The sequence below is a fragment of the Monodon monoceros genome, unplaced genomic scaffold (genome assembly GCF_005190385.1).
Source record: "Monodon monoceros isolate NGI ecotype Baffin Bay Population unplaced genomic scaffold, NGI_Narwhal_1 Super_Scaffold_7, whole genome shotgun sequence".
Taxonomy (NCBI): domain Eukaryota; kingdom Metazoa; phylum Chordata; class Mammalia; order Artiodactyla; family Monodontidae; genus Monodon; species Monodon monoceros.
In genome coordinates, this window is record NW_021703784.1 from 92,229,392 (window position 1) to 92,255,798 (window position 26,407).

The window sequence follows — 26,407 nt, forward strand, 5'->3', positions numbered from 1 at the left end:
TAATGCAAAAAAAAAAAAAAGAATACCCATTTGGAAGCAGGACCCAAATTCCCCTAAACCCTGAAGTCAACTTGCTGGCAGATCTTAGATAAGTGGCCCCTGCCCACCCTGGACTTCACGTCAGTGTTTTCGTCTGTAAACTAAGAGGGCTACTGCACAACATGAGTCTTTAAAAATTTTCTGATTGTGTTGATTGTTCAGTCATCAAATGAAGGTAGGGACCGTACACATTCTCCGTTACTACTCAGGTTTGGATGTTCAGGTATGGAGCCAGTTCCTGATCCACAGTTGCACCTTCACGAATATTTATTGGATGACTGAATTGTACCAGGGGGGACCCTGCGTTCTAAACATGGATGATAAAGATGATTTGAAAACCCAGAACTTAGATTTGTTACTTGCTTTCTGGTTTTCAAAGCCCCTTTGCAGATATCATCTCCTTCAATGTTTACCACCGCCCTGTGGGGTAGATGTTATCATCTCCCTTTAGAAAAGAAGAGGGAGGTTGAGAGAAGTTAGGCCACTTGGCCAAGGTCACACAGCCAGAAAGTTCAATGCCAGGATGGTCTCAGGTCTTCTCCTGACCTCTTTCCTGCCTAGCACTCTCTCCCTGTCTTATGAGCATATGGTTCCAAAGGTAATGAAAAGGGAAAGGTTTGAATCCCTGTTCTTTTTTTGCTGGACAATTTATGGGAGGTCTCTGAGTTTCCCTCTCTGTAAAACAGGCTTCCTAGCCATCCCTACCTAATGGAGTTGTTTGGAGGCTTAGAGAGCTGGTGCTTTAACAGCATAATCACAATGCCTGGCATATAGTACACATTCCTCCTGTTAAAGATTAGGAGTCTAAAGCACAGAGAGGGAAAGTAACTTGCCCAAAGCCACACAGCTGGTAAACAAAAGAGCCAGGCTTTGAACCTGGGTTTATCCAACCTTATAACCTGACCTTCTACCCAAGTGAGCACTCCATGAATGGTAGCTACTAGTATTGCATTACTTACTAGCAGTTAATAAAGAAAATGAAGGTGATGATGAAGGTTCAGAAGTATCCTTATCTGGCAGGATCTATTCCAGGGAGCTGCTTTCTGGAAAGCTGGGCTACAAAGCACCCAGAGGAAGCTTGACCCTGGGCCCCTCCCAGTGCAACCATCCAGAATCCACCTCTTTTCCTGCAGAGGGCTGGGGGGAGGGAGCACATGGGCCTTCCCTTTCTTCCAGCTCCCAGCCAGCAGCATTCCTGGGAATGGAGGAGGACCTTGGCAGACAGGCCCTTGGGCCTGGTGCTGAAAACCTCAGAGAGGCTGGCCAGTGTCTGTGGGTAGCTTGCTGGAGGGAGAAAAAGAGAGAAAGAGGAGGACCCTGTAACTGGTCCAGGTCTGGGAGGGTCAAAACTATATTCATCAAAGCTCCAAAGGATGTTCCTGGGATTTGCAAATTTATTTCTATGACAATCATGGCAAAGATAAACAAATTCAATCACACTCAGTTGTACGTTTAATGAACTGTCATTTTGGGAGAAATGATTGCAAATTACATATAAAAAGAGACAATTCATAAAAAAATCAGGGAGGCAGTGATTAAATATTTAAAACGCAGGCTGCCTTGCAAAAGCTAGGTTGGAAGGTCAAGATGCCTCCTGGGGAAAGGATCCAGCCCGGCCAGCGTTCATCCAGCCATCCATTCACACATTAGGCTCACCTTGACTGAACACTTATTATATGCCAGGGGCTTTCCATGAGACTCTCACAGCCACCCCATGCCAGAGGTGCGTTTACAATTCCCATCTAGAAACGCATCAATTCACTGAGGCTCAGAGAGTTTTTAAGTGGACAGTTCAAGGTGGCACAGTTAGGAAGTGGCACCCAACATCCCCTGAGCGCTGGCTCTGCCAGGTGCAAAGGCCCTGGAGATGGACAAGGCAGGGCCCCAGTACTTGAGAGGCTTACAGTCTGATTAGTCATAAATTTATAAATGTTAGAAGCAAATCTAGTGATTTCGAATTCTTTTTAAGTGAAGGACACTTTCTCCTTGAAATCTTATGTGAGACACCAGCGTACAAAACAGATGAAAAGGGAACCTGCTTCTGGCTAAAGCTGGGAGGGAAGTTTCCCTCCCTCTTCCACGATCGTTAGGTACCTAGGAGTGGGAACTGCCAGGCTGACTTGAAACCCACTGATCCCGCCCACACATCTCACTCATTTTACCGATGGGAACACAGAGACCTGGAGAGGGAAGAGAATTGTCAAGATGGCCAGGACTGGAACTTCGGTCTGTGGACTCGTGGTTTGGAGCTCTTTGCTCTGCATTAGTGCCCCCAAGGTACCAATGTGTGGCTGCTCACCCCAGGTGTCCTGTGCCCGTGGCTGGAGCACAATACCTGGGTTGCCCACCTGGTCACACTCAGGTGAGTTTGGGGCTTTCACACCAATTCAACATTTTTTTTTTTCCCAGATGACGGAGAAAAACGAAGTCTAAGAGCCCCCTTGGAGAAGAGGTGAATATTTTCAGAAGAACTATTTCTACTAGACCCCCAAACACCAGGGGAGTAGAAAGGGCCCTGGCCTCAGAGTCAGGAGGCCTGGTTCAATGCCCAGCTCTCTGACCACGAGTAGGAGACGATAGTCTGTGGTTCTTCCTCAATTTCCCCATCTGTAAGATGAAGTGGTTGGATTACAGTGAATTCTCCACAAGATTCCTTCCAGGGTGGGCAAATGGGGAATCTAGAACCTTCTGGGCCAGGCCACTTCTGGGTTCATGACCACCTAGACTCCAATTGGTCAGCAGTGGTCTTAACACCACCTTCACTCCCTCCTGGGGACTGCTGACCCTCATCCCTCCCCACTCCCAACATTTTCTCCCTTTTCCGGCCTCTCTCCTCAGTAAAGCCTTCTCCCTCTCTGTTTCCCAACAAGCCACAAATTTGGTTCCTTTCTTGCTTTTATCAAAGGATACCAAAAAGGATTCTAGAAGCCATTTGCCCTGGGCCCTTGTGGTGCAGGTGGCCACACTGAGGCCAGACAAGGCAGGACTTCACCAAGGCCATCCTGTGAGCAGGAGGGAGGCCGGCTCTCTGTAACCCGGATCACCTTCTCTCATCCAGGACTAAACTCTTAGGGTTCCTGACTTTGGCCAGAAAGTACTTCTTAGCTAATATATTCAGAATTGTGTTTCCTGATTGTGGGGCAGTAGAGATAGTGAAGGAGATATAAGGGGTCTTCAGTACCCTGACAGACCTCCTGGGAAGGAAGGGTGGGCATCCCTTTCCAACTCTCAGCCCTTTTGATCACAACTTGGAGTCTTGGTTTATTGTTGCTGTGTCCTTAACACCTTTCTATCCTTGTTAATCTCCCTTTTCCAGAGACAGTGGGGCCTCTGGCTTCACACTTTCCCTAAGCAGCAGTATTGTGTTGGAGTTTTCTTTTTTTTTTTACTGTGGTTAAATATATATTGCTAGAATTTAATAACACCGTTTTATTTGCATTGTATTCATTTTTATGGTTACCTTCTATTTATAGTAACGTGATGCCCATTTTCCATTTATGGTAATGCTGTAACATTTCTTTGTAAAACACGCACATTTACTTAAAAAAAAAAAGATAAAACAAGCAAATAAAAAACCCAAGAGTTGATTTAAAGAAAGCGATTAAGCAAATGGTTCTACCTGGTGTGCAGATAGGGCCAGATTCTCAACGGAGGCAGAGAACCGCTGAGGTCTGGGAAACTCTGACTTGGAACTAGAGCTCTCCTCCCAGCTGGGTGTCTGACTGTCCAAATGGCCTGCCCTGTCCTCACCTCCCTGTGCTCCTTTCTCCCACTTCCTCCCGCCTGCTTCTGCCAATCCTGTGGATCCCCAGAAACTCCATCCATCCCTCCCGCTGCCCCTGGCCTCCACCTCCTGGGCCCCAGCACCCTCATGGTAGGTTCAACGCTTTTTTCCTCTTTAAATTTATGTGGTGCCTTGCATCCAAGGAGGCGCACACAGACGGCCTCTTCCAACAGCATTCCAGAAACGAAGAGCCTGTGAGGTTTCTCAGGGCAAATGGTCAGCCTCTCCCCCAACACTGTTTTGGCAGCTGAAGGGGTGAATGTGGAGCCTGAAGCCCTTTCAAGTTTTCCTTGTCCTTGTTTTACAGAAATTGCATTAGTAGAGATTTTTCTTCCCTTGGGTTAAGGATTGCTCACTCTGGGTCCATTTGAAAACTGTGGATCCAGGTTTTGTTCTTCCAGCCACACCTCTACTGTATTAGGCCCTCCTCAATTTACTCAGTGAAATAGTTGAAAGGACCTGACATCTTCCAAGTCCTTAGAAGGATGTATCCTTTTCCTGGAATGTGGGCAAGGAAAGGCAGTGACTTCCTGCCCCTGCAAATGCTGCCCTGTGGCCTGACGTCACCAACATTCCTGTCCAAGGCTGGAGTAGGTTCAACTCCTATCAGTCACTCACCCCCTAGCGCAAATCAGTTGACAAAGGGCCCTCCTGCAGAGCTTGTGTGTTTGAATGTCCTGGCAGGCAGGCACTGGGTGTGGAATCTTCAGAGCTGGGACTCAAAAAATTGTTGCCCAGGTACAAGGAGTGGGCAGTCTGAGCCCCTCTCCTCTGGGGGGTTAGAGAGCACTTTCACTTGGGCTGTCTGCTTTGATCTGCTTGCTTGCCCATTTTGTCTGGGGCAGGCGGTGGGTAGCTACTTCACAGAAGAGGTTCAGAGGTTAAATGTCTTGGTGAAGTCATGTGTCAGTGGCTGGGGAGGGGGCCTGTGGCTCAGGCAGTGGTACAAAGATGAAAAGGTAAGCCCTGAGATGGAGACACAGGTCTGGCCTCTTGCAATCAAGTCGTTTGCATCTGGTCTGGGGTGGGCACCCCCACGTCCCCAACCTCTTGCTGCAACCCCTCCAGTCTCCTCTATTAACAGCATCGGTCCAAAGCAGCCCAGGGAGGGTGAATAACCCTGGCTTTCAACAGGTCCTTCCAGGGCAGCGGGAAGATGGGGAGCGAGGTCCGGATGGGGGATCATCCCAGCCCGCAGCCCTGCGGTCCGGCCACGGAGGTCGGGGGGCAGCGTGGAAGTTTCCCTGGAATAAATACTCCGGTCTAGCGCGCCCAGCTCCCCACTCCCCCTACGGATCTCCTGAATTCAGACGAAGCGAGGGCCTGTGAGCAGAGTGGGGAGGAGGGCAGGGGTGACAGAAGGGGAGAAGGGCAGAGGGTGGCCCCAGGGGCCCCCGGAGCGAGGCCTGGAGGCTGGACCAAGCCCGGGAGGGGGCAAGTGGGGCAGCTCGCCGGAGGAGACGTGCCTTCACGTCGGCCGCCAAGGCAGCGGCGGCGGCGGCGGCGGCGGCGGCGGCGGCGGCGGCGGCGACTGGAGACTGAAGGGGAGGAGGTTTGGGGAGGGGAGGGAGCTCGGGGGAGAGGGAGGGAGGGACGGAGCCGTGGCGGGGAGGTGGGGCCGGCGGGCGGGCGGCTGCAGCTGCCGCCGGCGTCTCGGGGGCTCCAGGCTGCGGGGCGGACGCAGCGCCTAGTGATCCACCGCGGAGCCGCGCGAGGCCGCCCGAGCCCGAGCCCCAGCCCCGAGCCCCGAGCGAGCGCCGCCGCCGCCTCTCGCCAGCCGGTGCCCGGACGCGCCGCCGCCGCCACCGCCGGGAAGGCAGCCGGTGCCTAGGAAGTTGCGAGTGCGCTTCTCCGCCCGGGGAAAGTTTCCCCCGCGGCCGCCGACTGGAGTTGGCGCGGGATCCGGCCACTGCCGCTGGAAGGTAGGGGTTCCGCACCTCAGTGCCCTCCGTGCGCCCGCCGCCGCGCCCCGGGGGACTTAGGGGCCCAAGCGCGCTTCCCGCCTCCCCCCGGGCGACTGTTGGGCACGGTGGGGGTGGGGGTGGAATGCGGGGATCCCAGGATGTTCAAGTTCTACTTCGGCTAGGCTGGGGAAGGGGCGGGGGGAGACGTGCTCGCCCCCATCCCTGCCCCGAATCCGCCGAGGGCCAGAGGCTTCCCCCGGGACAGGTGCAGCGCTGCTTGGCGCTCTGGGCGGGTGATTGGGGGTGAGGGGGGGCAGCAGAATGGCGGGGGTGGCAGGTGTGGTTACAGGTCGGGGTCTTGGCGAGGGCTGCGTCCTGAGGGAGGCGGTGCGCGCCATGCCACTCTGTAGGGGGGCAGGTAGGGACTAAGGATTAGGAGCGAGGATCCGGGCCGTGAGGATTGCCGGGCCCAGCAGGGCCACTGAGGGCGGGTCGCCTTCGGAGTCCCTGGAAGCGGGGCGGGGCGGGGGCGCCACGCTTTCCTTCGGGGCCCCCTTTATTCCGTACTCGGTGTGTGCGGTTTGGGGAAGCAGAGACTCCGTTGGGTGCTCGTTGGATCTGAGGCTCGAGCACGTCCAGATTTAGGGGGCGCAGCGGGAGTCCGCTTGGAGGGTTGGAGGGCACGGGTGGGTTCGCGCCGGCTTTGAGTCCCGGCTGGATTGAGGTGAGCTCGCTCCCGCGAGGGGGCGCCCTTCCCTGGCCGTTTCACCCGCAGGAAGGCGAGTTCTGGTTCCTGCGAGACAAATGCACCGAAATCCAGGACCGACAACCGCAGACCAACCCCCAACACACGAGGGGCCAGCCCTGAGGAGCACCCCACCGCAACCGCAATGGGGCAGAGGGTCGGAGTGTGAGGCTGGGATGCCCCCAGTTATAACTGCGCTGTGTATTGGAAAGCTTGGCTCTCAGGAGCTGGTTTTTCTTGGGGGAGCTGGCAGGATGTATGGGTGAATAAAAAATTCACCCCCAGAAAAACAAAAAGGAGGGGAACTTTACATTAACAGCGAATTGGTGTGGAGTAAGTGTATGGGAGCATTAACTTTCTGAGGTTTCTTTGGGGTCTGAAACCCAAACCGCTGAATGCACCCTTTTGGTAAAAGTTGTACCTTTGTTCCCTGGATCTGGCCAGATCCCTTTCTGGTGTGGGTGGGTTGAGGGTCTTGGGGGTGAATCCCCTCTCTGGGCACAAATAAACTGGGAGGCACAGGGTGGGGTTGATGGGGGCCCTTAAAGACTTTAGCAGTCCAGTTTCAAGTGGTAAATTTCATTTCCTCTTGGGGTCTGGAGTCTACAGGCCACATTCATGTGGTCATTTCACAATTATTGGTGGAAACCTGCCACGTGTCCCCTTGTGGGACCTCAGGGCCCCTGTGTGTTGAGTCTGTGGGTCTGTGCCAAGGCCTCAGGGAGCCAGACGGCTGCTGGCATCTATGAAGAGCATCATCTTTGTCATGTGTGGGCTGTTCGACATTGGAGGGACCCTGAAGCACTGTGGCCTCATCTTTCTCTCTAATTCCCTCCCTGTTCCCTGCACCCCAAGTGAGTACAAATGAGCAAATCTAAGAACGTGCATTGGTCTCATAGTGGCTGGCGGAAGTTTTCATCTTTCTCGTGGATGCCAGTGTGGGCTCATTGGGCAGCCCCCCTCCCCCCTCTCATGTTCCCAGAGTCCCCTGCAAAGGTGATGGAAAAGGGTGGTCCCTGAAAGAGAGTTGAGGTTCTTGCTTTCAGTGTAGCAAATGTTTTTGTTGGATGCTCTCAAATTGCTCGAGGACAAAGTTGCTGTAAAGAAAGATCAGCATGGTTTTTATTTTGAATAGAAGAGGACCGACGAGTAGGGAGGAGACTGAGGAAAGGGTGGAGAAGCCCGCTGTCTCTGGATTTGTCTTCAAGACATTCCATGGGGCCAGAAAACAAAAGGAGTTGTTTTGTTTTTTTGTTTTGTTTTGTTTTTAATGACTCTAGTTTTTCTGTGGAGGGAAGCCTGCCTGGAACAGCCCTGCCCTTGGAAACTGGGAGCGAGCAAGGGGCCCGCAGAGGGCTGGCGGCTCTGCGTTCTACCCCTGCTCCCTGCACCTCACTCACACCCAACCTGCCCGAAGGTGGGAGGGAATTGAGACCCCTGGGACTGCTGACGTCCCTGTTTGGATGTGGAGTATCATGTGTGGACTCAGACTGCTTCCAGGCAAACTCCAAGGTCTCTGATTCAGCAAAATTTCAGGTCTTGGGCACTGTGTCTCCTGGTCGTCTGGTCCCCAGATCCATTCAAATGGCAGACCCTTGGCGTATTTTTACCCAGCCTGCGGCTGAAATGGAGGTATATCAGTGAAAGTTCCAGGCCACTTTCTAGAAGCATCAGTTCATCTGGAGTTGGACTTAGGACACCTTGGGCTAATCCAGGAAGTACCCTCTCCTCCTTTAAAAACTGCCTTGTCAGCCTGGAAACAGCTCCTTGAATTAGTGACTTTTTAATGGTCTGGGGCCGGGGTGGCGGTTGAGGAGGCGGGGGCTTGAAACTTAAAGTCAGGAGAGTCTAACATTTTAGGGCGCTAGGCAGCCCTGCTCTGCCTTCTGTGCAGTGGGGGGCACCGCTCCTGGCCATCTTGCCCCGCTCCGCCCTGACAGGGCAAAGTGAACCAGGTGCCTGTCCTCCATCAGACTGCGGTTTGGGGATGGAGAGGGTGATGTTGGTGATCAGTTCCTGCTGGGATCCCCATTTCTGTCCGCAAGCTTGCATGTTACCTTTCTCTGGAGGCCTGTGCAGCTTTTACTCCCTCCTCTTTTCCGCTACGAGCAAAGAGTGATGGCTGGACTGCCCCTCTTAGGGACCCCTCTTTCCAGAGGGCGGCTCTTCTGGTCTATTTCATCAGCCATTGAGAAGGAAAATCAGGAACATTTGTTCAAGCTCAGCTGGGACACAGCAGAGGGAGGGGCCTTGGAAACCAGCACTTTAGTCCCCCAGAGCAGAGATGATCGCTTGATGGGGTATTTTTGCAATCTGATGCTGCTAAGTAACCCGCCAGCCTGGGCTCCTCCTGCCGCACGGGCTGCCACCTTGGACCCGCATCAGTGCTCTGACTGGGGGGTGGGGTTGTGTGCAGATAATGTAACACTCATTAAAAAGAGAGGGAGGGCTTCCCTGGTGGCGCAGTGGTTGAGAGTCCGCCTGCCGATGCAGGGGGCGCGGGTTCGTGCCCCGGTCCGGGAAGATGCCACGTGCCGCGGAGCGGCTGGGCCCGTGAGCCATGGCCGCTGAGCCTGCGCGTCCGGAGCCTGTGCTCCGCAACGGGAGAGGCCACAGCAGTGAGAGGCCCGCGTACCGCTAAAAAAAAAAAAAAAAAAAGAGAGGGAGAGGGAGATTTGTCCCAGTGTTTGCAGCTGGCAAAGCAGTTCTTTCATCTCAGCACCTGTTACCTCAAGGTCCAGCCCTTGCCCCTTGTTTGTACCCAAGACTGCTAGTTTAATTAGTAACTGAACAACTTGGAGCTGAGCAACAGCATGTTCACTAGTCCTATGCGTGTGTGTACATACTGATTGGCAACAGGATGGAGTGGAAAGGTCACTGGACCAACTGGACCAGGAGTAAGGAGACTTGTGTTCTAGCCCCAATTCTGTTATACATGGAGCTGTGGGACCTCGAGTGACTCACCACCCCTCTCTGAGCCTCAGTTTCCCTATTTCTCTAGACGCAGCATTGTGAGGTGGTTAGGCTGCCTGGGTTTGAATGTCGGCTTTCTTCTACTTAATAGCTGTGTGACCTTAGGCCATTCAACCTCTGGTGCCTCAGTTTCCTCATCTGTGAAATGGGACTAATTATACTGTATCAGAGTGTTGTGAAATGTCAACGAGATAAAACATGTGAAACACTTAGCACAGTGCACAGCAGGTAGTAAATGCTCAACAAATAATCACAGTCATCATTGTCATTATTATTATTATTACTAATACTCTTATTGTGAAGTGGGAGGGAGGGATCAACGTTGATCCTTTCCAGCTCTGATATTTTTGGGCACAGTGTGTGTGTGCGTGTGTGTGTGTGTGTGTGTGTGTGTGTGTGTGTGTGTGTCTGCTTTTGACGTGGAAGACAAGGGTGAATAAAACAAATTGCTTTTCTTTTGTTTTTTCTTCCTTTCCCTGCCTCACTGAGGGACTCCAGAGTTAAAATCTTGTGAGTATTCTCATGATAGCCCCATCCTTGTGGCAGGAAGCCCAATGTGATGTCACTGAACATATCCTGGTTACTGGCACTTGAGGGATGATATTTCATCAGCTAGTGTATGCCCATCCTTTCCCTTCCATCCTTTGTTTCCCACCCTTAACTATAGTACAAAGACCACATGTACAGATAATGAGTTTAAGCTGATAACTCCCAGATTCACCCAAATAAAAGGCCATCCTCCTAGAAGACACTTTCGACTTTAAAATAAATAATCTGGCTCCTCTGCTGCGTCGCACTGTGTCTGGCTGGCCCCGCTTCGCTCTCTGTGTTCTGCCCCTCGGTCTCTTGCTGGGATGCGAGCTGGGCCAGGTCTGCTGTCTGGGCTGCGTCAGCCATCCTGGCGGGGCAGCCTCTGGCTGCACCTCGGCCTCATCTCCCTCCAGCAAAGGCTGTTCTCTGAGCCGTCCCAGTGACGATCTTTACTGTGGCAGACATTTGAGGAGTGCTCACCATCGGCCGGGAGCTAGACAATGCTTCATCTCACCTCCACCCTCAAAGTCGGTTCAGATATTGTCCCCATTTTACAGATTAGGAAGCAGGGCTCAGAAAAATCAAGGGAGCAAGTGGTAGGACTGGAATTTGATCCTAGGTTGGTCTGATTCTCCCTTCTGTGCTCGAAACCACTCTGTGACGTTTCCTCTCCTATCGAACCCTCCTGTGAGCTCCAAAGCCCCAGAAAAGATTGCCCTGAGATGCGATTGGGCCCCCTCCCCCCGGCTTTTGCTCATTTCCCAGGCTCAGAGTGTTTTATGAGATCCTCTTTTCTCATCCTGCATTGGCTACTCAGCCATCCTGGGGACACTGAGGGGTAGGAGCTTTTTGGGACAAGGTTGCTTACAGGAAGGGGATGATCTTATTCAGCAACAAAAGGTTGTAATTGAAAGAGGATGTGTGTTGGAGTCACAGATGTGAACTTGCATCTTGTTTCTGGCTATGTGGCCTTGGTTTCCGTATTTGTGAAAAGCAGAATAACAGCAACAATGAGAGTGTTAAGCTAAGTAATACCAGCGGCCACAGCAGATGACCCCAGACTCTCAGTGGCTTAACCTTGTGGGTTTAATTCTCACTTACGTTACTTGTCTAACATGGATCTCTGCTGTACACAGTTACTCAGGGATGCAGGCGGATGGTGACTCCACCATCTTCATAGCTGCACTTCCAGGAGGATGTGGCATCCATGGTTACCGCAGAAGGCGAAGGGAGCAATGGAAAAGGAAAAGGCACACTAACGCTCCACTGTGTCCCCTGGAGGTGACACACATCACTTCAGCTCCAGTCCATTGGTCAGAACTGTCACCTGGCCCGAAACCAGCTGCAAGGGAGGCTGGGTATTTACTGAGCACTTGTCACCTGGCCCGAAACCAGCTGCAAGGGAGGCTGGGTATTTACTGAGCACTTGTCACCTGGCCTGAAACCCGCTGCAAGGGAGGCTGGGTGTTTACTGAGCACTAACTCCCTGCATTTATATTTCCTGGATAGAGTACTTTGAGGATTAATTGAGGTGATGCATTTAAAGCTTCTAGTATAGACCTGGCACATAGTCCTTAGAACACGGATGCTTCCTTTCCTTAATGATCCCTGATGTGCATTGCTCTTTAGAGATTACAGACCATGTCCATGGAAATGATCTCTGGACAGATCATATAGTGCCCATAATACACTGGAGGAGGGGTGGCTTGTAGAGGCCAAGGGGCTGGCCAGTGAGCACACAGCAAGGGCACTAAGCCAGACCCTTGACCTTCACCCCAGAGCTCCCATGGTCTCCTTTGCCTTATTGAAGTTTACTGCTCTTAGAACTTCTTCCAGGACCCTCCAGCACCTACTTCTGCTCCTGTCTCCTCCTCCCATGCCCTAATGGGGAAGAGCTTCTGTATTCATCTTCTGTGTGTGCATGGGGCAGGGGGAGAAGGGCCAGGGGCAGAGAAGGCGGCGGGGGGTGGGGGGGAGGCTGCAGGAACTATCTGGAAGCTGAGGGAGTAGTGTAAGGGCATGAGAAGCCTTAGTTTTAAATATTCATAGTGAAAGCCGTAGGAATTTCGGCTCCATATACACTACTTTGGTAACTGCTGTGCATTCAAGCTTTGAGGTGTCCCCCAAATGACACAGAAGGTTACCTGTGCTTCCTGTCACATCTATGCAGCCTCCTGCTGGCCCCTTTCACTCCTTGTGGGGTTGGGCAGGTAAAGAGAGGGGGCCTGATGAGGGTTTCTAGCCCTGTTTTTCTGAGAACAGCAAGGTGGTCAGACCTAGCTTCAAATCCTGACACCTCTACTTTAACACTTGTTTATCTCTCTGAGCCTGTTTTTTCCTCTGCAAAATGGGAAGAATGTAGAAAGCTATAAAGCTGATCAAGTGCCTGGCACCTAGTAGGTATCAATATGTTTACACATCGCTCCTCGCCCACTTGAGTAAGAAACGAGAGATGCCTTTGGCAAGGGGCCAGCACCCGAGGAGAGGCTCCAAGTGCCCCCCCTCCCGCCCCTGCGCACACGCCTGTCACTCCCATCTCTTGGATGGAGAGGCTCTGGGCTCCCATCCTGGGTGGCCTGGGGCTGGGCTCTCTAGTTCATAATAGTTGAACTACTATGGCTTCCATTTGAAATGGGAGAAGAATTTGGAGCCCCGGCCCTTGGATTTAGGCCCGTCTTTTCACGGCTAATTACCACTGTGGGCGCGGGGCCTGAGGGTGCTGCCGAGAGGAGCCCCCCTCCCGGGTGGCTGCCTCTCTGGCTAGGACAGATTGCAGCACTCTTGCTAGCCAAGTGTGCCTCAGCCTCCTGGGGGGCAGCCCGCCACCACCTGGTGCCTGACATTTAGGGCTCTCTCCAGCAGGGCCAGCCCAGGGTACTCATCTTGTCTGAGTTTTTAGCCCCCAGGGGAATGAGGTACTTCTCCAGCCAAAATACAAGCACGCCTTGAATAATGGGGATTTACTGTCCCCTGCAAAAGACCTCACAGGAATAACTGGCGAGCTGGACACCAGGGTGGAGGGGTCTTTGAGAGAGTATGGCTTCCCAAGACGGGATTCGGAGGTGGCCCGTGGCCCCCTGGCATAGTGGATGCTTGTTCCTGGGGGCACTGAGAGAGTGGCCTCCCACTGTAGCTGCACCACGATGCTCCTGGCTTCTTTGAAAAGTGCTGGTGGGAGGCAGGCCGGTTAGGCTGTGAGTCAGGCACGTGGGGTCCCTAAGACACATCTCATTCACTCTGCCCCCAGACCTCAGCTTCTGCAGTCCCTCACCCCGAAACACTGGGGCAGAGCTGTGGACCAGCTCAAGAGCACGGTGAGGTGATGCGTTGGTTTCCTAGGGCTGCAGTAACAAGTACCATAAACTGAGGGCTTCTAACCACAGACATTCATCCTCGCACAGTTCTGGAGGCTAAAAGTCCAAAATCAGGTGTCAGCAGGGCTCTAGGGGAGGGTTCTTCCTTCCTTGCTTCTGGTGGCTTTTGGCAATCCTTGGTGTTCTTGACTTGTGGGCACATCACTCCAGCCTCTTCCTCCGTCATCACACGGTGTTCTCCCTGTAGCTGCACCAGGTCAGCTTTCCTCTTCTTATGAGGACACCAGTCACATTGGATTAGAGCCTAATGACCTCATCTGAACTTGATGACATCTGCAAAGAGCCTGTTTTCAAATAAGGTCACATTCATACATACCAGGTGTTAGGATACGTGGGGCACACCATTCAATCCATAACAGGTGGGTACTGTTATCGCTCCATTTAACAGCCAAGAAAACCAACCCAAGAGGCTAAGTATTGTAATTTGCCCAAGGTCACACAACTATACAACTAGTAAGTAACAAGAAAATTAATCTCTGTACATTTCAGTTTTCTTATCAATAGAGTGAGGATTTATACCCACCTCGTGGCCTAGTTCTAAGATCAAAAGAGTAAGTGTCTGCATCAGACACACTTTGTCCACTGCTAACATTTGTCAGATGCTGTTTTCCATATTTTTTCCCTCCCAACAGGTCTGGAAGGGTGCTGGGTGTTAGTGGGGGCTTAAGAAACATGGGTGCATGGGAATTATAACCAGTTGCAGATAGGATGTTTTCTAGAAGTAATGATTTGAAAGGACCTGCGTGAAAGGCACCATTTACGTTTTTCTCAACTCGTCTTTCTGGAGTTGCCTGCCATCTCCATCTCCTCTCGGGCTGAAAATATCTGGTCCAGATGAATTGTTCTCGCTCTTTATCCTGGGTTCACCTTTAGCACCGGAAGTCACTGTGATGACGGCAAGTTGGGTTCCTCTTCCCTGGCAGGTCGTCTGGACTTCTCTGCAAGAGAAGGGGGCCTAGGAGGAAATAGCCAAGGCTCCCAGCTCTGGCGCCCATCTCACAGGGGCCCAGGAGGGTTTGGAGGCTCAGCTGTGGAGGCCGAGGCTTCAGATACACCGCCTCATCCCCATGCATTGAAAGTGTGAGAGGCAACACGCCATCGGGGTTAGGAGTTCTGAACATAAGGGCCCGGGTTCAAGTCCCAGTTCAGCCACAGTCCATGGCCTCTGTTTGGCCTTTGACAAGATACTTAACTTCTCTGTACCACCGTTTTATTTATTTCTTTTAAATAATTATTTATTTATTTGGCTGTGTCGCATCTTGGTTGCAGCATGCGGGATCTTCGTTGTGGCATGCAGGGTCTTTTTGTTGCAGCACAGGGGCTCAGTTGCCCTGCGGCGTGCGGGATTTTAGTTCCCCGACCAGGGATTGAACCTGTGTCTGCTACACTGGAAGGTGGATTCTTAACCACTGGACCAGCAGGGAAGTCCCTGTACCACCATTTCACTTCATAAGGTTTTTTTTTTTTAATTGAGGTGTAATTGACATAAAACATTATATTAGTTTCAGGTGTACAACATAATTATCCAATATTTGTATATTTTGCGAAATGATCACCCTCATAAGGTTTTATGACGATAAAATAAGATCAAAATGCATAAATGTATCTTTTAGGATTGAAGGTGGCACTTGAAAAGTATTCATTGAATGTTGGAATTATTCTAATTATTTTATTTATGATCTGTTTCCCTCAGTGGAATGAGGGCAGAGACCTGTCTGTCTCAGTCTCCACGGAGCCTGCAGTGTGTAGCTCAGTGCCTGGGACTGAATAGATGTTCGTAGACGTTCATACACGCAGAATGAATGAGTGAGGGAATGAATGATGAATTCTTAGTCATAGCTTCTTAGGGATCGCATCCTTCCTTGCTATGCACCAAGACCTCTACCCGTAACGCCCCTTAGGTGGGGGCACTGCGGACAGCATGGAGACAAATCCAGTGGGGAGCCAGGGGTGCCAGTGGGGAGTCATGAAAGGCACTTACATCTGGGGGCGGGGGCAGCGAAGGCCTCCCCGTGGAAGTAAGCACAAGTTAAAGCGTGGAGGATGAGGGGGAGATGGGGAAGGGCGGCCTGGAAAGTCGTGGTCACCAGGAAACAGGCTGTGTGGTGGCTCCATGGGGAAAGCCGCGTTTGCAGTATCAGGTGTCCCTGCGACTTATGGGGGAACAGACAGCCTCGACCAGCAGAGATGCCCGCCCACACTCTGACACATGGAAGGCCAGTCCTCCTCTGGTATTACTACCTAACAGGTGTACCTCACTCGAGGCGGCCGGATCTGTGAAAATGCCAGATGGATCAGAGGATCCTCATCCAATTTACAGACAGATTAACGCTCAGATTCCCGTTCGTCCCTACTGCCTTAAAAATAAAAGTCAGTTTACTGAAGTTCGACTTACGCACTTTGTTAGGGAAAACATCTGTTGTGTAATGTGATTGTGCTAGCCGCCTCGCGCCCTCTCGGAAGCGCTTCAATAGCTTCTCACCTGTGTTCAGAAGGCTTTCTTGCAGCCTCTGCCCCTCCCTCACCCAGGCCTGCCTCCCTTTGCTCCAGCCCACCAGCCACCTTGCCCCAACCCAAACAGGTCTGCTCTGCATGCTCTTCCCTCATCCCTGCAATGCTTTCCCTCCCTCTTTAACTACCCAACTCCTCTTCATCCTTTGGATCCCATCACCTCCTCCAAGAAGCCCTCCTGGACTCCCAAGTGGGACAAATTTCCCACCTATTGGCTCTGATTGCTCCACCATCCCCTCCCTAACAGGAGTTAGTCACGATTGGGCAATTGTTGACTTGTCTGTGTGATTATTTAACTTCCATCTCCCCCGCTCTAGCGTAACCCCTGGAGGGCAGGGACCCTGTCTGTCTTTGCTCATCCATCCCAGGCACCTGGCAGGTGCTCACAAAATGCCTCCCTCCATTTTTCCCTTTGTAGACCAGTCTTTTTCAGGCTGTCTTGGGTAATGAGCACAGCGGACATATTGATCACTTTCAGTGTGCCAGGCACTTAACGAGTCTAATCTCATCCAATAGAATGGTTTACGGTTCCAGCTCTACGACTCACCAGCTCCGTAGCCTTGGGCAAGTTACTCAACCTCTCCGTTCATCATTTTCTCGTCCATAAAATGGGACTAAAAATAATACCTAATTTATTGGGTTGTTGTGAGGACTAAATAAGTTAATTCTTATCAGTTTTATTTTCTCACCGTTTTGGAGGCTAGAAGCTCATGATCAAGGTGTTGGCAGACTTGGTTTCTTCTGAGGTCTCTTCCTAGCTTGCAGAAGGCTGCCTTCTCACTGTTCTCACAGGGTCTTTCCTCTGTGCACATGAACCTCTGGTGTCCCCTGGGGGTCCAAATCTCTTCTTATAAGGGCATTAGTCAGATTGCCCTAAAAGCCTCATTTTAATTTAATCATCTCTTTAAAGACTCAGGAGGTCTGAACCCCAAGCCTGCTCTCCAGCATTACATGGTCTGTTCCCTGGCTCTGCTCCTCTGTGGGACACCAGGGTCTTCCCTGTTGGAGCCAGTCCATGTCTTAACAGCCAGAGTGGGAGAAAATCAGAATCTGGGGTCTTGGAGGCCTCTCACCTGGCCCTTTGCTCCCCTCCAGTCCTTAATCCCCTGTTCGATGGCAGCTGTCTAACCCCTAAGGGAATTGGGACCTATTGTCCTGCATGTGGGCTCAGAGGGAGGCCAGGGGTACGAGGAGGTGAGAAGGAAGTGGGAGCGTTCTAGGAAGTGAGGAGGATTATCGATTCTGGGATTTTCTCCCTCTCCGTAGTTCATTTATTTGATTTTCCAGGAGTTATCACAAGCTCTTTGAAATGAATCACTTTTTACTGGTGAAAGATCTAAGGAAAAAATAATCAGAGTAAACATAGTAAGAGGATACGGAAATAGATCAAAAGCGTACTCAATGGAAACTGAGCCTTAAGCCGGTCTCCTCACCGAGAGACCACCAGTGTGAGCAGCCCCGTCTCTGCAGAGTTGTTCTCCCAGTAAATGAGCACAGCTGTGTACATGGTGCCTGCCATTCCTATATACCCTGCGGCGTTCCATCCCTTCAACTCTGCATCTTGCATTTTCTCAATTGTTCCGTCTTAGCACGTACACCTCTGCCTTGGTTTAGTTGGGGGTCTCCAAAAACAGACCCCGAGCATGGATCTGGGTACGCAGAGTTTATATATGATGAGGTTGGTTCCAGAGAGGTGAGTGAGCAGGGAGGGGAGGGGAGCCAACGAAAGATGCCCTAATGAGCAGCCTCCCGCTGTGGGCACCTGGGGCCCTGTTCCGCTGAGGACCCTCCCAGGGACTGTGTGAAGCACACCTCAGAATCGACCCAGCGAGTGGTCACTGACTTCCGTCTCTCATTGGTTGAGGGTTGCTCCTGGGGACATCAACTTCTGGAAGCTTCCAGGCTGCCTTCAAGCCAAGAGACTGAAGGAGGTGCTTGTGTAGGGGCTACCAGAGTGAGCGGAACTGTCCCCTGAAGCTGTAGGGGGTCTCCAGGGTGGACCACGGTGTAGGGGAGAGGCACAGCTCACGTGTCATTTACTTACCACGTCCTCTTGTGATGGATGACTAGTATATCCCTGCGTGGACAGCCATGATGTTTTTGCCTGATTCCCTACGGGCAAACTGAATTGCTTTTCTGGAACACACCTCTTTCTTGCCGCTCCACCCAGCAGACAATCTGTGGAGACCACCTACTGTGGAGTGGCCAGCTGGGTCAGTGGCCATCTTCTCTCTCCCATAGTTGCTTGGTCCTCTCTGGCCTCTTCCTGCCCCCTGCCCATCCCCACTTGGTCCCCACAGATGTCGTTTTGACCCTTTCATCTCATGGGGTCCAGGAGCCTGGGCTAGGTGGGGTCTCTGAAAGATCCTGGGGGCCTTTGGAGAACACTTGTGAGAGGGAGGCCAGCAAGTCACTACAGAGGGTGGTTTCCACCTTCCTACAGGGTTGGACGGGGACGTCCGTTGGCAGATCAAAAGGCTTTTTGTTGTTGTTTTATTTTCCTTTCTAGCGGCTTCTTGCTGGGGAAGCAGGCTGTGGAGCCGAGGCAAACAGAGCGACCTCTGAGGGCACTGCCTGCAGGTTCTGGAAGGCTGAGGAGATGAAGTTTTGGCGCTGCAGAGGGGATAGCGCTGGGGCCACAGGTGGTGGCTGTCCCCGGGGACCCTTCCCTCCTCTGAGCCCAGAGACCAAATGGGGACAACGGGGGCCAAGCTCAGAGCCTGATGGGCTCAAGGAGGCCTAGGATTTGGGGGAGCAGGGCAGGGTCACCAAGAGGGCTGGACCGCAGACTAGACTCAACCCCTGAGTTGCTGTCCTTACCGTCCCCAGCTGAAGAGATGGGGAGAGCCCTGGACTGGGAGTCCAGAGAGCCAGAAACTGGAGCCGAACCCCGTTTGGGCTCCAACTAGTGCTCGTGTCCATGGAGGACCGCTGACATCGCGCCCACACGCTGGGGAGTGGGGCTGCTTGTCCCATGACTCTAGAACCTCCCTTTAGAGTCTGCGGTGGGGACTGCAACCGGAAAGCCTTGAGCCCTCTGGAGACAAGCGCTCAGGAAGCCGAGGCGTGGTTGTTCATGGAAGCGGGGGTATTAAGTAAATTAAAAGTGCGAGAGGAAAATCCATCAGCATTATGCTCAATAGCTGGGATGATATGCATAACATTTCCTCCCTTTCACTTGATCATTTTCTCTTCCCAAAAGAGTTTGAAGAAAGAAAATGCCTGATGATTTGCCGCACAGTAAGCTCAAATAAATCCGCTCTTAAAAAAGTGGTTGCTATGTAACTGAATTGATGTCACGGGCAAATTTTGTTTCTAAGTAGCCCTACCACTCACAAAGGTCTATTCAAACCTGCTGGAGAGGTACGTGTGTGTGTTTGTGTGCAAAGAGAAAAAGATCTCACCGATAAGGAATCTTTTTGGCCAAACGATGTTAATGATGATATATTTAAATAAAGTTGTGTGCGTGTCTGCTGGGGAGGAATGTACGGGATTAAAGTTAAATGTTCTTCGAGAAGGAGTTCCGAAGGCAGCTGTAGAGTCCAGGTGGCATTCGAGTAGGGCCGTAAGCAAGTGGGAATTCCGACTTCTGAATCCTGGCTCTGCCCCTCACAAGCTGCATGACCTTGGCAAGTTTTTTATCCTAATCGAACCTCAGTTTCCTCATCTGGAAGAAAAAGGGACAGCACAAGCGGGACCCACTGGGTCCTGGGCTTGGAGTGACCTGCCACGTCGGCTCTCTTTCATTCCCTTTCCTCTCCAGAAGCGCAGCAGAATTGTTCCATGTACCCAGCAGACCCGTATGTATGATCTCATTTGATGCCCCACGGTCTGATTGTGATGAGATTTTTAATCCCTGTTTTATGGAAGGGAGACCTGAGGTGCTGAGATTATGGAATTCCATAGATCACCCCGTTGGTTGGAGGGATGTGGGAAACTGGGAGGGTTTTTCTGAAACATTGCAAGGCCCCACCTTTTCCATTGTAAGGGGATCTTTGCCTGGGAGGCCTGTTGAATGCAGAAAAGGAGCTCCTGGTGTTGCTTGGTGTAGGCGTTCGTTCATTCTTTCTTTCTTCCATCGTGTGTCCAGACAGCCCTCAGCATCCACAGATTTTGCATTGGTGGATTCAACCAACTGCGGACTGAAAATATTCAAAAATAAAAATTTCAGGGCTTCCCTGGTGGCGCAGTGGTTGAGAGTCTGCCTGCCAATGCAGGGTACGTGGATTCGAGCCCTGGTCTGGGAAGATCCCACATGCCGTGGAGCAACTGGGCCCGTGAGCCACAACTACTGAGCCTGCGCGTCTGGAGCCTTTGCCCCGCAACGAGAGAGGCCGCGATGGTGAAAGGCCTGCGCACCGGGATGAAGAGTGGCCCCCGCACCGCGATGAAGAGTGGCCCCCGCTTGCCGCAACTAGAGAGAGCCCTCGCACGAAACGAAGACCCAGCACAGCCAAAAATAAATAAATAAATAAATAAATAAATAAATAAATAAAAATAAATTAAAAAAAATAAATAAATAAAAATTTCAGAAAGTTCCAAAAAAGCAAAACTTGAATTTGCCACACTCCAGCAACTATTTACATAGCATTTACATTGTAGTAGGTGTTATAAGTCATCTGGAGATGCCAAGGATACAGGAGGATGGGTGTAAGTTATATGCAAATACTACTCCATTTTTTAAAAATAAATTTATTTATGTTTGGCTGCGTTGGGTCTTCACTGCGGCATGCGGCCTTTCTCTAGTTGCGGCGAGCGGGGGCTACTTTTCGTTGCGGTGCGCGGGCTTCTCGTTGCGGTGGCTTCTCTTGTTGCAGAGCACGGGCTCTAGGCACGCAGGCTCAGTAGTTGTGACGCACGGGCTTAGTTACTCCGCGGCATGTGGGATCTTCCCGGACCAGGGCTCGAACCCGTGTCCCCTGAATTGGCAGGCGGATTCTTAACCACTGCGCCACCAGGGAAGCCCCTACTATACCATTTTATATGAGGGACTTGAGCATCAGTGGATTTTGCTATCCATGGAGGCCCTGTAACTAGTCTCGAGGGATGACTGTACTAGACTTTTACTGAAGACTTGAGGTGGAGGGTGGTACATCCAGAGGGTGTGTAACCATCCAGTCCAGTACTGCACAGCAGTGTTTTCCGGTCTTGAAGCCCCTGAGCCATACCCACCAGGAGGAGCTCTCTCCTGGGTCCCTGACTCAGGCTGGGCCCTCTCGCTTACTCTTCTCACCTCCCAAGCTTCTCCCAAGTCTCAGGCCCCCTCGGCCCCTCCTTCTGAGGACGCGGAGCTTCTGCTCTCTTGGTCTCACCTGGAGGATCCCCTGCCCCTTATGTGGGTGACTCAGGCTTGGTACTGCTACCACACAGAGAGTGATGGGGACACAGCCTCTCCAGTACCCACATCGCCCTCCTTCCCTGCCATACAAAGTTACCCTTTGCCAGAGATGCTTTCTTGCCGGGTCCTGGCGGGGCTCCCGGCTCTCGCACTCCTGATGCCGCCTGATTCTCTGAGACTGTCTTTGCCTCGGTACCTAGAGGTTCTTGAGAGAACATTGTCCTTAAGAGCCCCGCCATGAGGAGTGGCGGGCCATCTTCCTAGCTCACATCTGTAGTCTTGTCTCTCCTGCCAGTTAACAGGAGGCTGTGAACAGAAGCAGCACTTTTTCCCCCCAACAAGGAATTCAGGAGTTGATGTCGCATGTACGCGTACACATGTGTGCACTTGGATGGGTTTTGCTGGGCCCTGAACCTGGGCCTTGAGGTGTCACCCAGAGCCTTGCTGGAAATAAGTGTGTTGTTGAAGGCAGCAGATGACTGTATCTTTGGGAGGAGGAGGGACGGGATTAGGGCAAAGTGCATTCTGGTCAGTTCAGTAGGTAATGGGAAGAGAGCCTCATGGGGCAGTGGTTAGAGCCCGGGCCTAGGGTCAGGCCATCATGGGTGGATTCTGGCCCTGCCACTTTCTGGCATGTGTGACCTCGGGCTGGTAAAGCCTTGATGCTTCTTTCCGTTCCACGTGAAACTAGGTAACAGCAGTGCAGGTTGGTGGGAGGCTGAGTAACCGAGTCGGACCCCCGCCATGGACACAAGTCCCCAGAAGTTTGGAGAGAAGTGTGTGCAGGAATAGGAACTCCTCACATTTTGAGCTGCCCTTGGGTCCTTTTTCCCGTTGCGTTAGTCCTGCGCCCTCTGGGAGTAGCCAGAAATCTCCCAAACGCTGCAGCCGTTTCTGGTCTTGCCTTCACTTCCTGATGTGGATGTGGACATGGACGTGGATGTGGACGGGCAGGCTGGGTGCCTTCCTCTGCCGCCCCCGGAAGCCCCAAATCCCCATAGAAGGCAAAGACTTGGAGGTGCAGATACAGCTGTTCCCGAGGGAGGAGAGCCGTTGTAACACAATCCGATGAACTCAGTTTCGGGCACCTTTGGCTAAAAATGACCTTGAAAGGCAGATTTGCAGATGTCAGGGAACTTTTAGTATTTTTGAGCTTAAGAAAAAAATTCTAGTGTGAGTGAGGAGAGAAGGGCAAGGAGGAGCCCTGTGGCCTGGTTGAGGGAAGAAAATGACATTGCTTGGTTTTCATTTGCCTCAAAACACACTGTGAGTTTTTCTGCAAATGTTAATAAAGACAGAAAGTGGTGGGACCACAGAGGCCCCCCCTGGGCTGCTGCTGGAAGCACCTCCACGTTGGAGCCCCTCCCTGGGTTTGTGTGGATAATCGCTTTGGGAAAGGGCAATTTTTAGTGATGTCGGATCACCAATCTCAGCCTCATTAAGGAAAATCTCTTTCTTAGAGCCCAGGGATCAGCGTGAGAATGACTTCTCACCAGCTCTTGGCCGCGGCCTTGTCTGAGCTGAGATCCCAGCCTGCAGCCAGCCTGGGTGCTGTCTCCACTGTTTACTGCTCAGCAGGGAGAAGTGAACCAGATGTGATTGGTTTGAGATGAATGAGGTTACCGTCGTGTTTCTGGCTTTTCTAGTAGTTCCTAACAGGTTGTGAGAGGCCCCCTGGAGTAGAGTGAAAGAGCCCTGAATTAGAAATGGGGAGATGGTTCAAGTTCCCCTGGGGCAAGACACTAGCCCCCTCTGGGCTTGTTTGCCACCCATAAAACCTGTAGACAAAACCCCAAACCAACAAAAACACCCCAGGGCAGACATACATTATCGTCAAGGCAAGCATCGTAGGGTTGGCGTGGGAATCAGAGTCAAATAAGCTAAAGAATGGGGCCAGGCTTGGGTTTGGTCCTTTCTCTGTTTCTTACCCATCCTGGGAATAAGAAGGCTGAGCCACTTGAGAAAATGGCAAGGGTTTCCGGGGGCCAACACTGAATAGCAGGTGTGGCAAATGCATTTCATCTCAAATGCCAACCCTGATCAATTGGTAGGGCCTGCTGAAAGGTAGATGGGGCTGGGTAATTCGGGCTCAGCAGGAAGGAGTGCCAAGATCAATTATTGATGTCTGTTACAGTTGCAGGAGGGTGCAGTGCTAGCCCACAGGGTAGATTTGGGGAACCCTGGGGTGCTAGGTAGAGCCTAGCCACTGGGAACCTGGGTGCTCTGCCGTCACTGGCTTTGTGCTCTATGACCTCAGGCAGTGGTTCTTAATTGGGCTACATTTCAAAATAATCATGCTTGGCTGTCCACATCCTCAGGAAGTCTGGTTGGTACTAGTGCAGTGCTGGGCATGTGTATTTTGAAGAGACTGCTCAAGTGATTTCAATGTAATTTCGTCCTCTTAGAGCAGGGGTCCCCAACCCCCAGGCCGTGGACCAGTACCGGCCCGTAGCCTGTTAGGAATCGGGACGCACAGCAGGAGGTGAGCGACGGGCGAGCGAGCGAAGCTGCACCTGCCGCTCCCCACCGCTCCCCGTCGCTCGCATCACCGCCTGAACCATCCCCCCGACACTATCTGTGGAAAAAATTGTCTTCCACGAAACCGGTCCCTGGTGCCACAAAGGCTGGGGACCGCTGTCATAGAGAAGCACTCACGGAAGGACAGCCATTGACAGCTACTGAGGCCTCGCTCATTCAGCAGTTTGGTGGAGGGGATTATGAGCATTTTCCCCACTGTATCGTATGAATTTGTGAGGCACCAAGCAAGATGGTCTGGCCAGTGGCTAAAATGAATGAAGCACACAGGCCAAAGGTGCAGCGTGGTGGCCTGCAGGCCAGATCCAAGCTACAGATGTATTCTGTTTAATGTGCACAATGTTTAAAACGTGGAACTGACCGAACGTTAGAACGTTGGGAAATGTAACTAAAACATACACATACCGTATGACCCAACAATTCCACTCTTTCCAACAGAGAAGCGTACATGTGCTCCCCAAGAGGCATGTGTAAGAATGTCCGTAGCTTCATTCTCTATGAGAGGCCTGGAAACAACGCAAATGTCTATACGTGGTAGAATGGATACGGGAGTACTACACAGCAGAGAATGAATGAGCTCCAGCTGCTGATGGCAATCTGGGGGGAATCTCAGAACCCTGATGTTGAGCAAAAGACAGCAGAGGTGAAGGCGAATGATTCTATTTATACAGAATTCTATCTACACAGAATGATTCTACTTATATAAAGTTCAGAGTCGGCGAAGTGAAGCTATGGTGTTAAAAGTCACGATAGTGATTCCGTTTGGGCAGAGGTTGGGGAGGGCCCGGAAGGAAGCATGAGGGGCTTCTGGGTGCTGGTCTCTTTCTTTTCTTATTCTGCTTGGTGGTTTCACAGGTGTGTCCAGTTTGTGACTATTCATGGAGTTGTACATTTCAGACCTATGTACTTTTGTGTATATATATTTCAAAATTTTAAATTCTGTTAACAAAACAGAGGATTCTAACCAGTTGAAAAAGAGATGTAGCATAAAACTCTAGATTTCTTCCTTCCTTGACAAATAGGCCCCTACGTGGCAACAGCAGGCAGGGGGTGAGCGGCGGCTGCCCCCTTGGGAGAGTGCACACCTCTCTCCCCTTCTGTTTCAGGTTGTTTGTTGGGATTTGCCTTTGAAACTCGTAACAAAACGCTGCGCTCTGGGACTCCCAACCTCCGTCAGAGAGAAGGGCTTTGCGGGTGAGTGATGGATGAGGTAGAAGGAGCAAGGTCTCCTTGTCAGGCTGGGTTCAGTGCGGACTGTGCGTACCCTTGCAGTTTTGGAGACCTTGGGCGAGTGATTTAGTCTCTCCGAGCCTCGGTTTACTCATTTGTGAAGCGAGGAGAGTGACAGCACGTCATAGGGTTGTTTGGGGGTTGGGACTAGTTTACGAGGAGAAAACGCACGGCGTGCCTGGTGGCCGTGGCTGCTTTGGCAGAGCTACACTTGCCTCCTCCCCACAGCAGGCCTGGTGCTGTCCCCTCAGGCCCACCGGCAGCGGAGACTCGGCGGTTACTGAGACGTGGCCGCCTGGACCCAAGTTCCCTTTGCTGAGGTTGAGGTGGGAGGTGGGAGACCTGTTCTCTGGAGCCCTGGAGGTGCCCTCCTCTCTGGCCCAGTCCTGTGCATCGGGCCCCAGCTGGCATGGAAGGGCAGGGCCTTCCTCTGGCTGGTCAGGGCCAGGCGTCCAGGTGAGGCGATGAGCACAGTTCCTTAGTAGCTAATAGTGACCATCATGGCGCCAGGCACTCCTGCACAGACGGGCATCTGCTTTGCCCCGTGGGGCAGCTAGGAACATTCCGTCTTCACTCCCTGCTTGCTCCTTGGTGCCTTGCTTCTCCATACTGCTTGCAGCAGCCAGTGTGGCCCTGCCTCAAGGGGACAGTTCTCAGGAACATCTGGCGCCTCCAGGTGACACTTGCTGGTTGCATCTCCGCTGTGCACCAGGCTTCCTGATTCCGGGAATCACCCGGGCAGGGAGGCGTAGGGACCACGTGACTTACCCTCTCCAAGCCTCAGTGGCCTGATCTGGAAAGTGGGCATTGATCACACCTGCTCATCATGGCCGCTCAAGAATCCTAACTATGACTGTGAACATTGCTGTCGCCGTTATTATTGGTTGTGAGAAAGCGTCACGTGGACCACGGAGGGTCTATTTTGGTGTAAAGGATGTGGTTTGAAATGGCCTCTTTGTCTCAGAACAATCTGTTTTGATTTATTTGACTGTGGGAATTTGAAAACGGCCCAAATGTTTTTCCTCCTCTTGTTCTCTCTCCAGCACTCGGATTTCCTCTCACTCATTCACTCACTCCCCGCTCACAGCCCTCTTGCTTACACCTGTTCGCACTGATCCGCTCACAGCCCAAGGGCAGGTGGCACGTCAGATGCCCCACAGCTTTTTCCCTCTCCCTCAGAGGCTCATGCTCTCACAACTACTTACACTCAGAGTTATGAATAGTCATTTTCACACTCAAACTCCCCTCCCGTCTCTTGCTCCCCCCCCCGGCCCCTCCAAGTGCCAGCAGAGCCATGAGGTCAGGAGATCTGGCTCTCACTCTGTCTCTTTTATCAAAGGCCTCTATGGCTGTGTGACATGGGCCAAATCACTCAACCTCTCTGGGCCTTGGTTCCTCCCTCACAACAGAGGCAGAGCTGCCAGTTTTACTTTTAAAGAGATC

The 26,407-nt window shown here is 52.0% G+C and overlaps 1 protein-coding gene across 2 annotated transcripts in view; it reads left to right on the forward strand.

Moving 5' to 3' along the window:
- The first annotated feature begins 5,549 nt into the window (after positions 1-5,549).
- TSPAN18 (tetraspanin 18) overlaps positions 5,550-26,407 on the forward strand; it is a 182,473-nt gene continuing 161,615 nt past the window's right edge. For both annotated transcript variants that reach the window (XM_029207434.1, XM_029207431.1), the window contains exon 1: positions 5,550-5,745. The gene's annotated coding sequence lies outside the window, so the exon portion shown is untranslated. The remainder of the gene's footprint in view (positions 5,746-26,407) is intronic.